Consider the following 12,505-nt stretch of genomic DNA (forward strand, 5'->3'; position numbering starts at 1 on the left):
AGTAAAAAACACCCTAAGTATGTTTAGAACTACAATTGAACTTTCTTCTGTCGATTCTTGTCTTTTTTCTGAATACTCACTAAATATAGCGACAAAGTCGCTAAGTTGGCAACACTGGTGAGAGGTGGGTAGCGAGATATCAGTAATCAATGGTAATCACATACTATTTCTTCGTACCTATGATCATTCGAGAACAGTACATTTTTCATTTGGGTCTCGAGATGAATAAACTCAAGAACCTCTGACATGAATTCTTAAACTATGATTTGGGACCCAAAGCGGTTATTAACATGTCATAGGTGGGTCGCGAGATATGAGTGAACATTCAGAATCATATACTATTTCTTCATAATGTTGGTCGTTCGAGGACACTGCATTTCTCATTTGGCTCTGGAGCTTAAAAATGGTAAAAACGTCTGAAACAGCAGATTAATCATTTCGTGTAAGTAATTAACCTACAATATGGTGGGGAACTTTGTCAAACGGCAGAGTTGCTGAGTTTCTTAGCTTGCGTAGTAAGTCTTAACTCATTCAAAAAACAACCCTTCTAAAATTACATTGCAGTGCCGTGACCCGGATTCGAACCGGGGTTGCTGCGACCACAACGCAGAGTACTAACCACTATACGATCACGGCCGGCTACAAGAGCTGGCTTTGTAAAGCCTACATAGGCTGTGAAAGTGATGTGCACAAGCTGACTAAACTCTTTTCATTTTGGTCTCGATAATGAATAAACTGAAGAAACAGTGGAGCTTTACACAGTCGGTAGGTTTTTTCTCATTCAAAAAGTGCCCTTTTTCCGTGACATTGGAATATCTCAATTGCATCCTCCTCACGTCATCTCTAATTCTCTAAACCCATTGGTGAGAAAACCTGAGTGCCCTCCCCTCTGACCTTCTCCACCAATGTGAACAATAAAAAGGTACTGCTGAGATTTGAACTCAGGATCTCCTGTTTACTAGACAGGCACTTTAACCAACTAAGCCACAGCACCCATAAAAGTCATATATGTTGCAGATGTGAACACCCACACCTATTTGAATCAAACCAGTCTCATTAATTTAACCCACATCTCTGTCTAGCAAAATCACATCACAAAAGAGATGTCTTTTAGTAATATTGGAAACGATACAGACACCTTCAATTGTCTAGCAACAGGGTTTCTTAAGCTACGTTTTGGGACGCAAAGTGGGCCTGAGCATGTGAGAGGCAGTGTTGCCAAATCCTCAGGAAGGAAAGTAGCTATTGCTGGTCCTAAAAGTAGCTAGAAGTCGCTAAATGACGTCATCACATAATTTTCATAATTGGCCAAGTGGATGTAATTGTGATTGACGCTGTAGGAGAGAGGAATAACGTCTCGGGAGAGACAAAAAGTGAGTAAAAAACACCCTAAGTATGTTTAGAACTACAATTGAACTTTCTTCTGTCGATTCTTGTCTTTTTTCTGAATACTCACTAAATATAGCGACAAAGTCGCTAAGTTGGCAACACTGGTGAGAGGTGGGTAGCGAGATATCAGTAATCAATGGTAATCACATACTATTTCTTCGTACCTATGATCATTCGAGAACAGTACATTTTTCATTTGGGTCTCGAGATGAATAAACTCAAGAACCTCTGACATGAATTCTTAAACTATGATTTGGGACCCAAAGCGGTTATTAACATGTCATAGGTGGGTCGCGAGATATGAGTGAACATTCAGAATCATATACTATTTCTTCATAATGTTGGTCGTTCGAGGACACTGCATTTCTCATTTGGCTCTGGAGCTTAAAAATGGTAAAAACGTCTGAAACAGCAGATGAATCATTTCGTGTAAGTAATTAACCTACAATATGGTGGGGAACTTTGTCAAACGGCAGAGTTGCTGAGTTTCTTAGCTTGCATAGTAAGTCTTAACTCATTCAAAAAACAACCCTTCTAAAATTACATTGCAGTGCCGTGACCCGGATTCGAACCGGGGTTGCTGCGACCACAACGCAGAGTACTAACCACTATACGATCACGGCCGGCTACAAGAGCTGGCTTTGTAAAGCCTACATAGGCTGTGAAAGTGATGTGCACAAGCTGACTAAACTCTTTTCATTTTGGTCTCGATAATGAATAAACTGAAGAAACAGTGGAGCTTTACACAGTCGGTAGGTTTTTTCTCATTCAAAAAGTGCCCTTTTTCCGTGACATTGGAATATCTCAATTGCATCCTCCTCACGTCATCTCTAATTCTCTAAACCCATTGGTGAGAAAACCTGAGTGCCCTCCCCTCTGACCTTCTCCACCAATGTGAACAATAAAAAGGTACTGCTGAGATTTGAACTCAGGATCTCCTGTTTACTAGACAGGCACTTTAACCAACTAAGCCACAGCACCCATAAAAGTCATATATGTTGCAGATGTGAACACCCACACCTATTTGAATCAAACCAGTCTCATTAATTTAACCCACATCTCTGTCTAGCAAAATCACATCACAAAAGAGATGTCTTTTAGTAATATTGGAAACGATACAGACACCTTCAATTGTCTAGCAACAGGGTTTCTTAAGCTACGTTTTGGGACGCAAAGTGGGCCTGAGCATGTGAGAGGCAGTGTTGCCAAATCCTCAGGAAGGAAAGTAGCTATTGCTGGTCCTAAAAGTAGCTAGAAGTCGCTAAATTACGTCATCACATAATTTTCATAATTGGCCAAGTGGATGTAATTGTGATTGACGCTGTAGGAGAGAGGAATAACGTCTCGGGAGAGACAAAAAGTGAGTAAAAAACACCCTAAGTATGTTTAGAACTACAATTGAACTTTCTTCTGTCGATTCTTGTCTTTTTTCTGAATACTCACTAAATATAGCGACAAAGTCGCTAAGTTGGCAACACTGGTGAGAGGTGGGTAGCGAGATATCAGTAATCAATGGTAATCACATACTATTTCTTCGTAACTATGATCATTCGAGAACAGTACATTTTTCATTTGGGTCTCGAGATGAATAAACTCAAGAACCTCTGACATGAATTCTTAAACTATGATTTGGGACCCAAAGCGGTTATTAACATGTCATAGGTGGGTCGCGAGATATGAGTGAACATTCAGAATCATATACTATTTCTTCATAATGTTGGTCGTTCGAGGACACTGCATTTCTCATTTGGCTCTGGAGCTTAAAAATTGTAAAAACGTTTGAAACAGCAGATGAATCATTTCGTGTAAGTAATTAACCTACAATATGGTGGGGAACTTTGTCAAACGGCAGAGTTGCTGAGTTTCTTAGCTTGCATAGTAAGTCTTAACTCATTCAAAAAACAACCCTTCTAAAATTACATTGCAGTGCCGTGACCCGGATTCGAACCGGGGTTGCTGCGACCACAACGCAGAGTACTAACCACTATACGATCACGGCCGGCTACAAGAGCTGGCTTTGTAAAGCCTACATAGGCTGTGAAAGTGATGTGCACAAGCTGACTAAACTCTTTTCATTTTGGTCTCGATAATGAATAAACTGAAGAAACAGTGGAGCTTTACACAGTCGGTAGGTTTTTTCTCATTCAAAAAGTGCCCTTTTTCCGTGACATTGGAATATCTCAATTGCATCCTCCTCACGTCATCTCTAATTCTCTAAACCCATTGGTGAGAAAACCTGAGTGCCCTCCCCTCTGACCTTCTCCACCAATGTGAACAATAAAAAGGTACTGCTGAGATTTGAACTCAGGATCTCCTGTTTACTAGACAGGCACTTTAACCAACTAAGCCACAGCACCCATAAAAGTCATATATGTTGCAGATGTGAACACCCACACCTATTTGAATCAAACCAGTCTCATTAATTTAACCCACATCTCTGTATAGCAAAATCACATCACAAAAGAGATGTCTTTTAGTAATATTGGAAACGATACAGACACCTTCAATTGTCTAGCAACAGGGTTTCTTAAGCTACGTTTTGGGACGCAAAGTGGGCCTGAGCATGTGAGAGGCAGTGTTGCCAAATCCTCAGGAAGGAAAGTAGCTATTGCTGGTCCTAAAAGTAGCTAGAAGTCGCTAAATGACGTCATCACATCATTTTCATAATTGGCCAAGTGGATGTAATTGTGATTGACGCTGTAGGAGAGAGGAATAACGTCTCGGGAGAGACAAAAAGTGAGTAAAAAACACCCTAAGTATGTTTAGAACTACAATTGAACTTTCTTCTGTCGATTCTTGTCTTTTTTCTGAATACTCACTAAATATAGCGACAAAGTCGCTAAGTTGGCAACACTGGTGAGAGGTGGGTAGCGAGATATCAGTAATCAATGGTAATCACATACTATTTCTTCGTAACTATGATCATTCGAGAACAGTACATTTTTCATTTGGGTCTCGAGATGAATAAACTCAAGAACCTCTGACATGAATTCTTAAACTATGATTTGGGACCCAAAGCGGTTATTAACATGTCATAGGTGGGTCGCGAGATATGAGTGAACATTCAGAATCATATACTATTTCTTCATAATGTTGGTCGTTCGAGGACACTGCATTTCTCATTTGGCTCTGGAGCTTAAAAATTGTAAAAACGTCTGAAACAGCAGATGAATCATTTCGTGTAAGTAATTAACCTACAATATGGTGGGGAACTTTGTCAAACGGCAGAGTTGCTGAGTTTCTTAGCTTGCATAGTAAGTCTTAACTCATTCAAAAAACAACCCTTCTAAAATTACATTGCAGTGCCGTGACCCGGATTCGAACCGGGGTTGCTGCGACCACAACGCAGAGTACTAACCACTATACGATCACGGCCGGCTACAAGAGCTGGCTTTGTAAAGCCTACATAGGCTGTGAAAGTGATGTGCACAAGCTGACTAAACTCTTTTCATTTTGGTCTCGATAATGAATAAACTGAAGAAACAGTGGAGCTTTACACAGTCGGTAGGTTTTTTCTCATTCAAAAAGTGCCCTTTTTCCGTGACATTGGAATATCTCAATTGCATCCTCCTCACGTCATCTCTAATTCTCTAAACCCATTGGTGAGAAAACCTGAGTGCCCTCCCCTCTGACCTTCTCCACCAATGTGAACAATAAAAAGGTACTGCTGAGATTTGAACTCAGGATCTCCTGTTTACTAGACAGGCACTTTAACCAACTAAGCCACAGCACCCATAAAAGTCATATATGTTGCAGATGTGAACACCCACACCTATTTGAATCAAACCAGTCTCATTAATTTAACCCACATCTCTGTATAGCAAAATCACATCACAAAAGAGATGTCTTTTACTAATATTGGAAACGATACAGACACCTTCAATTGTCTAGCAACAGGGTTTCTTAAGCTACGTTTTGGGACGCAAAGTGGGCCTGAGCATGTGAGAGGCAGTGTTGCCAAATCCTCAGGAAGGAAAGTAGCTATTGCTGGTCCTAAAAGTAGCTAGAAGTCGCTAAATGACGTCATCACATAATTTTCATAATTGGCCAAGTGGATGTAATTGTGATTGACGCTGTAGGAGAGAGGAATAACGTCTCGGGAGAGACAAAAAGTGAGTAAAAAACACCCTAAGTATGTTTAGAACTACAATTGAACTTTCTTCTGTCGATTCTTGTCTTTTTTCTGAATACTCACTAAATATAGCGACAAAGTCGCTAAGTTGGCAACACTGGTGAGAGGTGGGTAGCGAGATATCAGTAATCAATGGTAATCACATACTATTTCTTCGTAACTATGATCATTCGAGAACAGTACATTTTTCATTTGGGTCTCGAGATGAATAAACTCAAGAACCTCTGACATGAATTCTTAAACTATGATTTGGGACCCAAAGCGGTTATTAACATGTCATAGGTGGGTCGCGAGATATGAGTGAACATTCAGAATCATATACTATTTCTTCATAATGTTGGTCGTTCGAGGACACTGCATTTCTCATTTGGCTCTGGAGCTTAAAAATTGTAAAAACGTCTGAAACAGCAGATGAATCATTTCGTGTAAGTAATTAACCTACAATATGGTGGGGAACTTTGTCAAACGGCAGAGTTGCTGAGTTTCTTAGCTTGCATAGTAAGTCTTAACTCATTCAAAAAACAACCCTTCTAAAATTACATTGCAGTGCCGTGACCCGGATTCGAACCGGGGTTGCTGCGACCACAACGCAGAGTACTAACCACTATACGATCACGGCCGGCTACAAGAGCTGGCTTTGTAAAGCCTACATAGGCTGTGAAAGTGATGTGCACAAGCTGACTAAACTCTTTTCATTTTGGTCTCGATAATGAATAAACTGAAGAAACAGTGGAGCTTTACACAGTCGGTAGGTTTTTTCTCATTCAAAAAGTGCCCTTTTTCCGTGACATTGGAATATCTCAATTGCATCCTCCTCACGTCATCTCTAATTCTCTAAACCCATTGGTGAGAAAACCTGAGTGCCCTCCCCTCTGACCTTCTCCACCAATGTGAACAATAAAAAGGTACTGCTGAGATTTGAACTCAGGATCTCCTGTTTACTAGACAGGCACTTTAACCAACTAAGCCACAGCACCCATAAAAGTCATATATGTTGCAGATGTGAACACCCACACCTATTTGAATCAAACCAGTCTCATTAATTTAACCCACATCTCTGTATAGCAAAATCACATCACAAAAGAGATGTCTTTTACTAATATCGGAAACGATACAGACACCTTCAATTGTCTAGCAACAGGGTTTCTTAAGCTACGTTTTGGGACGCAAAGTGGGCCTGAGCATGTGAGAGGCAGTGTTGCCAAATCCTCAGGAAGGAAAGTAGCTATTGCTGGTCCTAAAAGTAGCTAGAAGTCGCTAAATGACGTCATCACATCATTTTCATAATTGGCCAAGTGGATGTAATTGTGATTGACGCTGTAGGAGAGAGGAATAACGTCTCGGGAGAGACAAAAAGTGAGTAAAAAACACCCGAAGTATGTTTAGAACTACAATTGAACTTTCTTCTGTCGATTCTTGTCTTTTTTCTGAATACTCACTAAATATAGCGACAAAGTCGCTAAGTTGGCAACACTGGTGAGAGGTGGGTAGCGAGATATCAGTAATCAATGGTAATCACATACTATTTCTTCGTAACTATGATCATTCGAGAACAGTACATTTTTCATTTGGGTCTCGAGATGAATAAACTCAAGAACCTCTGACATGAATTCTTAAACTATGATTTGGGACCCAAAGCGGTTATTAACATGTCATAGGTGGGTCGCGAGATATGAGTGAACATTCAGAATCATATACTATTTCTTCATAATGTTGGTCGTTCGAGGACACTGCATTTCTCATTTGGCTCTGGAGCTTAAAAATTGTAAAAACGTTTGAAACAGCAGATGAATCATTTCGTGTAAGTAATTAACCTACAATATGGTGGGGAACTTTGTCAAACGGCAGAGTTGCTGAGTTTCTTAGCTTGCATAGTAAGTCTTAACTCATTCAAAAAACAACCCTTCTAAAATTACATTGCAGTGCCGTGACCCGGATTCGAACCGGGGTTGCTGCGACCACAACGCAGAGTACTAACCACTATACGATCACGGCCGGCTACAAGAGCTGGCTTTGTAAAGCCTACATAGGCTGTGAAAGTGATGTGCACAAGCTGACTAAACTCTTTTCATTTTGGTCTCGATAATGAATAAACTGAAGAAACAGTGGAGCTTTACACAGTCGGTAGGTTTTTTCTCATTCAAAAAGTGCCCTTTTTCCGTGACATTGGAATATCTCAATTGCATCCTCCTCACGTCATCTCTAATTCTCTAAACCCATTGGTGAGAAAACCTGAGTGCCCTCCCCTCTGACCTTCTCCACCAATGTGAACAATAAAAAGGTACTGCTGAGATTTGAACTCAGGATCTCCTGTTTACTAGACAGGCACTTTAACCAACTAAGCCACAGCACCCATAAAAGTCATATATGTTGCAGATGTGAACACCCACACCTATTTGAATCAAACCAGTCTCATTAATTTAACCCACATCTCTGTATAGCAAAATCACATCACAAAAGAGATGTCTTTTACTAATATCGGAAACGATACAGACACCTTCAATTGTCTAGCAACAGGGTTTCTTAAGCTACGTTTTGGGACGCAAAGTGGGCCTGAGCATGTGAGAGGCAGTGTTGCCAAATCCTCAGGAAGGAAAGTAGCTATTGCTGGTCCTAAAAGTAGCTAGAAGTCGCTAAATTACGTCATCACATCATTTTCATAATTGGCCAAGTGGATGTAATTGTGATTGACGCTGTAGGAGAGAGGAATAACGTCTCGGGAGAGACAAAAAGTGAGTAAAAAACACCCGAAGTATGTTTAGAACTACAATTGAACTTTCTTCTGTCGATTCTTGTCTTTTTTCTGAATACTCACTAAATATAGCGACAAAGTCGCTAAGTTGGCAACACTGGTGAGAGGTGGGTAGCGAGATATCAGTAATCAATGGTAATCACATACTATTTCTTCGTAACTATGATCATTCGAGAACAGTACATTTTTCATTTGGGTCTCGAGATGAATAAACTCAAGAACCTCTGACATGAATTCTTAAACTATGATTTGGGACCCAAAGCGGTTATTAACATGTCATAGGTGGGTCGCGAGATATGAGTGAACATTCAGAATCATATACTATTTCTTCATAATGTTGGTCGTTCGAGGACACTGCATTTCTCATTTGGCTCTGGAGCTTAAAAATTGTAAAAACGTTTGAAACAGCAGATGAATCATTTCGTGTAAGTAATTAACCTACAATATGGTGGGGAACTTTGTCAAACGGCAGAGTTGCTGAGTTTCTTAGCTTGCATAGTAAGTCTTAACTCATTCAAAAAACAACCCTTCTAAAATTACATTGCAGTGCCGTGACCCGGATTCGAACCGGGGTTGCTGCGACCACAACGCAGAGTACTAACCACTATACGATCACGGCCGGCTACAAGAGCTGGCTTTGTAAAGCCTACATAGGCTGTGAAAGTGATGTGCACAAGCTGACTAAACTCTTTTCATTTTGGTCTCGATAATGAATAAACTGAAGAAACAGTGGAGCTTTACACAGTCGGTAGGTTTTTTCTCATTCAAAAAGTGCCCTTTTTCCGTGACATTGGAATATCTCAATTGCATCCTCCTCACGTCATCTCTAATTCTCTAAACCCATTGGTGAGAAAACCTGAGTGCCCTCCCCTCTGACCTTCTCCACCAATGTGAACAATAAAAAGGTACTGCTGAGATTTGAACTCAGGATCTCCTGTTTACTAGACAGGCACTTTAACCAACTAAGCCACAGCACCCATAAAAGTCATATATGTTGCAGATGTGAACACCCACACCTATTTGAATCAAACCAGTCTCATTAATTTAACCCACATCTCTGTATAGCAAAATCACATCACAAAAGAGATGTCTTTTACTAATATCGGAAACGATACAGACACCTTCAATTGTCTAGCAACAGGGTTTCTTAAGCTACGTTTTGGGACGCAAAGTGGGCCTGAGCATGTGAGAGGCAGTGTTGCCAAATCCTCAGGAAGGAAAGTAGCTATTGCTGGTCCTAAAAGTAGCTAGAAGTCGCTAAATGACGTCATCACATCATTTTCATAATTGGCCAAGTGGATGTAATTGTGATTGACGCTGTAGGAGAGAGGAATAACGTCTCGGGAGAGACAAAAAGTGAGTAAAAAACACCCGAAGTATGTTTAGAACTACAATTGAACTTTCTTCTGTCGATTCTTGTCTTTTTTCTGAATACTCACTAAATATAGCGACAAAGTCGCTAAGTTGGCAACACTGGTGAGAGGTGGGTAGCGAGATATCAGTAATCAATGGTAATCACATACTATTTCTTCGTAACTATGATCATTCGAGAACAGTACATTTTTCATTTGGGTCTCGAGATGAATAAACTCAAGAACCTCTGACATGAATTCTTAAACTATGATTTGGGACCCAAAGCGGTTATTAACATGTCATAGGTGGGTCGCGAGATATGAGTGAACATTCAGAATCATATACTATTTCTTCATAATGTTGGTCGTTCGAGGACACTGCATTTCTCATTTGGCTCTGGAGCTTAAAAATTGTAAAAACGTTTGAAACAGCAGATGAATCATTTCGTGTAAGTAATTAACCTACAATATGGTGGGGAACTTTGTCAAACGGCAGAGTTGCTGAGTTTCTTAGCTTGCATAGTAAGTCTTAACTCATTCAAAAAACAACCCTTCTAAAATTACATTGCAGTGCCGTGACCCGGATTCGAACCGGGGTTGCTGCGACCACAACGCAGAGTACTAACCACTATACGATCACGGCCGGCTACAAGAGCTGGCTTTGTAAAGCCTACATAGGCTGTGAAAGTGATGTGCACAAGCTGACTAAACTCTTTTCATTTTGGTCTCGATAATGAATAAACTGAAGAAACAGTGGAGCTTTACACAGTCGGTAGGTTTTTTCTCATTCAAAAAGTGCCCTTTTTCCGTGACATTGGAATATCTCAATTGCATCCTCCTCACGTCATCTCTAATTCTCTAAACCCATTGGTGAGAAAACCTGAGTGCCCTCCCCTCTGACCTTCTCCACCAATGTGAACAATAAAAAGGTACTGCTGAGATTTGAACTCAGGATCTCCTGTTTACTAGACAGGCACTTTAACCAACTAAGCCACAGCACCCATAAAAGTCATATATGTTGCAGATGTGAACACCCACACCTATTTGAATCAAACCAGTCTCATTAATTTAACCCACATCTCTGTATAGCAAAATCACATCACAAAAGAGATGTCTTTTACTAATATCGGAAACGATACAGACACCTTCAATTGTCTAGCAACAGGGTTTCTTAAGCTACGTTTTGGGACGCAAAGTGGGCCTGAGCATGTGAGAGGCAGTGTTGCCAAATCCTCAGGAAGGAAAGTAGCTATTGCTGGTCCTAAAAGTAGCTAGAAGTCGCTAAATTACGTCATCACATCATTTTCATAATTGGCCAAGTGGATGTAATTGTGATTGACGCTGTAGGAGAGAGGAATAACGTCTCGGGAGAGACAAAAAGTGAGTAAAAAACACCCGAAGTATGTTTAGAACTACAATTGAACTTTCTTCTGTCGATTCTTGTCTTTTTTCTGAATACTCACTAAATATAGCGACAAAGTCGCTAAGTTGGCAACACTGGTGAGAGGTGGGTAGCGAGATATCAGTAATCAATGGTAATCACATACTATTTCTTCGTAACTATGATCATTCGAGAACAGTACATTTTTCATTTGGGTCTCGAGATGAATAAACTCAAGAACCTCTGACATGAATTCTTAAACTATGATTTGGGACCCAAAGCGGTTATTAACATGTCATAGGTGGGTCGCGAGATATGAGTGAACATTCAGAATCATATACTATTTCTTCATAATGTTGGTCGTTCGAGGACACTGCATTTCTCATTTGGCTCTGGAGCTTAAAAATTGTAAAAACGTTTGAAACAGCAGATGAATCATTTCGTGTAAGTAATTAACCTACAATATGGTGGGGAACTTTGTCAAACGGCAGAGTTGCTGAGTTTCTTAGCTTGCATAGTAAGTCTTAACTCATTCAAAAAACAACCCTTCTAAAATTACATTGCAGTGCCGTGACCCGGATTCGAACCGGGGTTGCTGCGACCACAACGCAGAGTACTAACCACTATACGATCACGGCCGGCTACAAGAGCTGGCTTTGTAAAGCCTACATAGGCTGTGAAAGTGATGTGCACAAGCTGACTAAACTCTTTTCATTTTGGTCTCGATAATGAATAAACTGAAGAAACAGTGGAGCTTTACACAGTCGGTAGGTTTTTTCTCATTCAAAAAGTGCCCTTTTTCCGTGACATTGGAATATCTCAATTGCATCCTCCTCACGTCATCTCTAATTCTCTAAACCCATTGGTGAGAAAACCTGAGTGCCCTCCCCTCTGACCTTCTCCACCAATGTGAACAATAAAAAGGTACTGCTGAGATTTGAACTCAGGATCTCCTGTTTACTAGACAGGCACTTTAACCAACTAAGCCACAGCACCCATAAAAGTCATATATGTTGCAGATGTGAACACCCACACCTATTTGAATCAAACCAGTCTCATTAATTTAACCCACATCTCTGTATAGCAAAATCACATCACAAAAGAGATGTCTTTTACTAATATCGGAAACGATACAGACACCTTCAATTGTCTAGCAACAGGGTTTCTTAAGCTACGTTTTGGGACGCAAAGTGGGCCTGAGCATGTGAGAGGCAGTGTTGCCAAATCCTCAGGAAGGAAAGTAGCTATTGCTGGTCCTAAAAGTAGCTAGAAGTCGCTAAATTACGTCATCACATCATTTTCATAATTGGCCAAGTGGATGTAATTGTGATTGACGCTGTAGGAGAGAGGAATAACGTCTCGGGAGAGACAAAAAGTGAGTAAAAAACACCCGAAGTATGTTTAGAACTACAATTGAACTTTCTTCTGTCGATTCTTGTCTTTTTTCTGAATACTCACTAAATATAGCGACAAAGTCGCTAAGTTGGCAACACTGGTGA

General features: G+C 40.4%; 18 non-coding genes across 18 annotated transcripts; all 18 read right to left on the reverse strand.

Annotated features, from left to right (window-relative positions):
* Positions 1 to 564: 564 nt before the first annotated feature.
* trnah-gug (transfer RNA histidin (anticodon GUG)) lies at positions 565 to 636 on the reverse strand. The gene has a single exon. It is a non-coding gene; the product is annotated as a tRNA-His (tRNA).
* Positions 637 to 920: 284 nt separating this feature from the next.
* trnat-agu (transfer RNA threonine (anticodon AGU)) lies at positions 921 to 994 on the reverse strand. Its single transcript has one exon. It is a non-coding gene; the product is annotated as a tRNA-Thr (tRNA).
* Positions 995 to 1,940: 946 nt separating this feature from the next.
* trnah-gug (transfer RNA histidin (anticodon GUG)) lies at positions 1,941 to 2,012 on the reverse strand. Its single transcript has one exon. It is a non-coding gene; the product is annotated as a tRNA-His (tRNA).
* Positions 2,013 to 2,296: 284 nt separating this feature from the next.
* On the reverse strand, positions 2,297 to 2,370 carry trnat-agu (transfer RNA threonine (anticodon AGU)). Its single transcript has one exon. It is a non-coding gene; the product is annotated as a tRNA-Thr (tRNA).
* Positions 2,371 to 3,316: 946 nt separating this feature from the next.
* Positions 3,317 to 3,388, reverse strand: trnah-gug (transfer RNA histidin (anticodon GUG)). The gene has a single exon. It is a non-coding gene; the product is annotated as a tRNA-His (tRNA).
* A 284-nt stretch (positions 3,389 to 3,672) lies between these two features.
* trnat-agu (transfer RNA threonine (anticodon AGU)) lies at positions 3,673 to 3,746 on the reverse strand. The gene has a single exon. It is a non-coding gene; the product is annotated as a tRNA-Thr (tRNA).
* Positions 3,747 to 4,692: 946 nt separating this feature from the next.
* trnah-gug (transfer RNA histidin (anticodon GUG)) lies at positions 4,693 to 4,764 on the reverse strand. The gene has a single exon. It is a non-coding gene; the product is annotated as a tRNA-His (tRNA).
* Positions 4,765 to 5,048: 284 nt separating this feature from the next.
* On the reverse strand, positions 5,049 to 5,122 carry trnat-agu (transfer RNA threonine (anticodon AGU)). The gene has a single exon. It is a non-coding gene; the product is annotated as a tRNA-Thr (tRNA).
* Positions 5,123 to 6,068: 946 nt separating this feature from the next.
* trnah-gug (transfer RNA histidin (anticodon GUG)) lies at positions 6,069 to 6,140 on the reverse strand. Its single transcript has one exon. It is a non-coding gene; the product is annotated as a tRNA-His (tRNA).
* A 284-nt stretch (positions 6,141 to 6,424) lies between these two features.
* Positions 6,425 to 6,498, reverse strand: trnat-agu (transfer RNA threonine (anticodon AGU)). Its single transcript has one exon. It is a non-coding gene; the product is annotated as a tRNA-Thr (tRNA).
* Positions 6,499 to 7,444: 946 nt separating this feature from the next.
* Positions 7,445 to 7,516, reverse strand: trnah-gug (transfer RNA histidin (anticodon GUG)). The gene has a single exon. It is a non-coding gene; the product is annotated as a tRNA-His (tRNA).
* Positions 7,517 to 7,800: 284 nt separating this feature from the next.
* Positions 7,801 to 7,874, reverse strand: trnat-agu (transfer RNA threonine (anticodon AGU)). Its single transcript has one exon. It is a non-coding gene; the product is annotated as a tRNA-Thr (tRNA).
* Positions 7,875 to 8,820: 946 nt separating this feature from the next.
* Positions 8,821 to 8,892, reverse strand: trnah-gug (transfer RNA histidin (anticodon GUG)). Its single transcript has one exon. It is a non-coding gene; the product is annotated as a tRNA-His (tRNA).
* Positions 8,893 to 9,176: 284 nt separating this feature from the next.
* trnat-agu (transfer RNA threonine (anticodon AGU)) lies at positions 9,177 to 9,250 on the reverse strand. Its single transcript has one exon. It is a non-coding gene; the product is annotated as a tRNA-Thr (tRNA).
* A 946-nt stretch (positions 9,251 to 10,196) lies between these two features.
* Positions 10,197 to 10,268, reverse strand: trnah-gug (transfer RNA histidin (anticodon GUG)). Its single transcript has one exon. It is a non-coding gene; the product is annotated as a tRNA-His (tRNA).
* Positions 10,269 to 10,552: 284 nt separating this feature from the next.
* trnat-agu (transfer RNA threonine (anticodon AGU)) lies at positions 10,553 to 10,626 on the reverse strand. The gene has a single exon. It is a non-coding gene; the product is annotated as a tRNA-Thr (tRNA).
* A 946-nt stretch (positions 10,627 to 11,572) lies between these two features.
* trnah-gug (transfer RNA histidin (anticodon GUG)) lies at positions 11,573 to 11,644 on the reverse strand. Its single transcript has one exon. It is a non-coding gene; the product is annotated as a tRNA-His (tRNA).
* Positions 11,645 to 11,928: 284 nt separating this feature from the next.
* Positions 11,929 to 12,002, reverse strand: trnat-agu (transfer RNA threonine (anticodon AGU)). The gene has a single exon. It is a non-coding gene; the product is annotated as a tRNA-Thr (tRNA).
* Between the last annotated feature and the right edge of the window lie 503 nt (positions 12,003 to 12,505).

Source organism: Oncorhynchus clarkii, chromosome 16 (genome assembly GCF_045791955.1).
Source record: "Oncorhynchus clarkii lewisi isolate Uvic-CL-2024 chromosome 16, UVic_Ocla_1.0, whole genome shotgun sequence".
Taxonomy (NCBI): domain Eukaryota; kingdom Metazoa; phylum Chordata; class Actinopteri; order Salmoniformes; family Salmonidae; genus Oncorhynchus; species Oncorhynchus clarkii.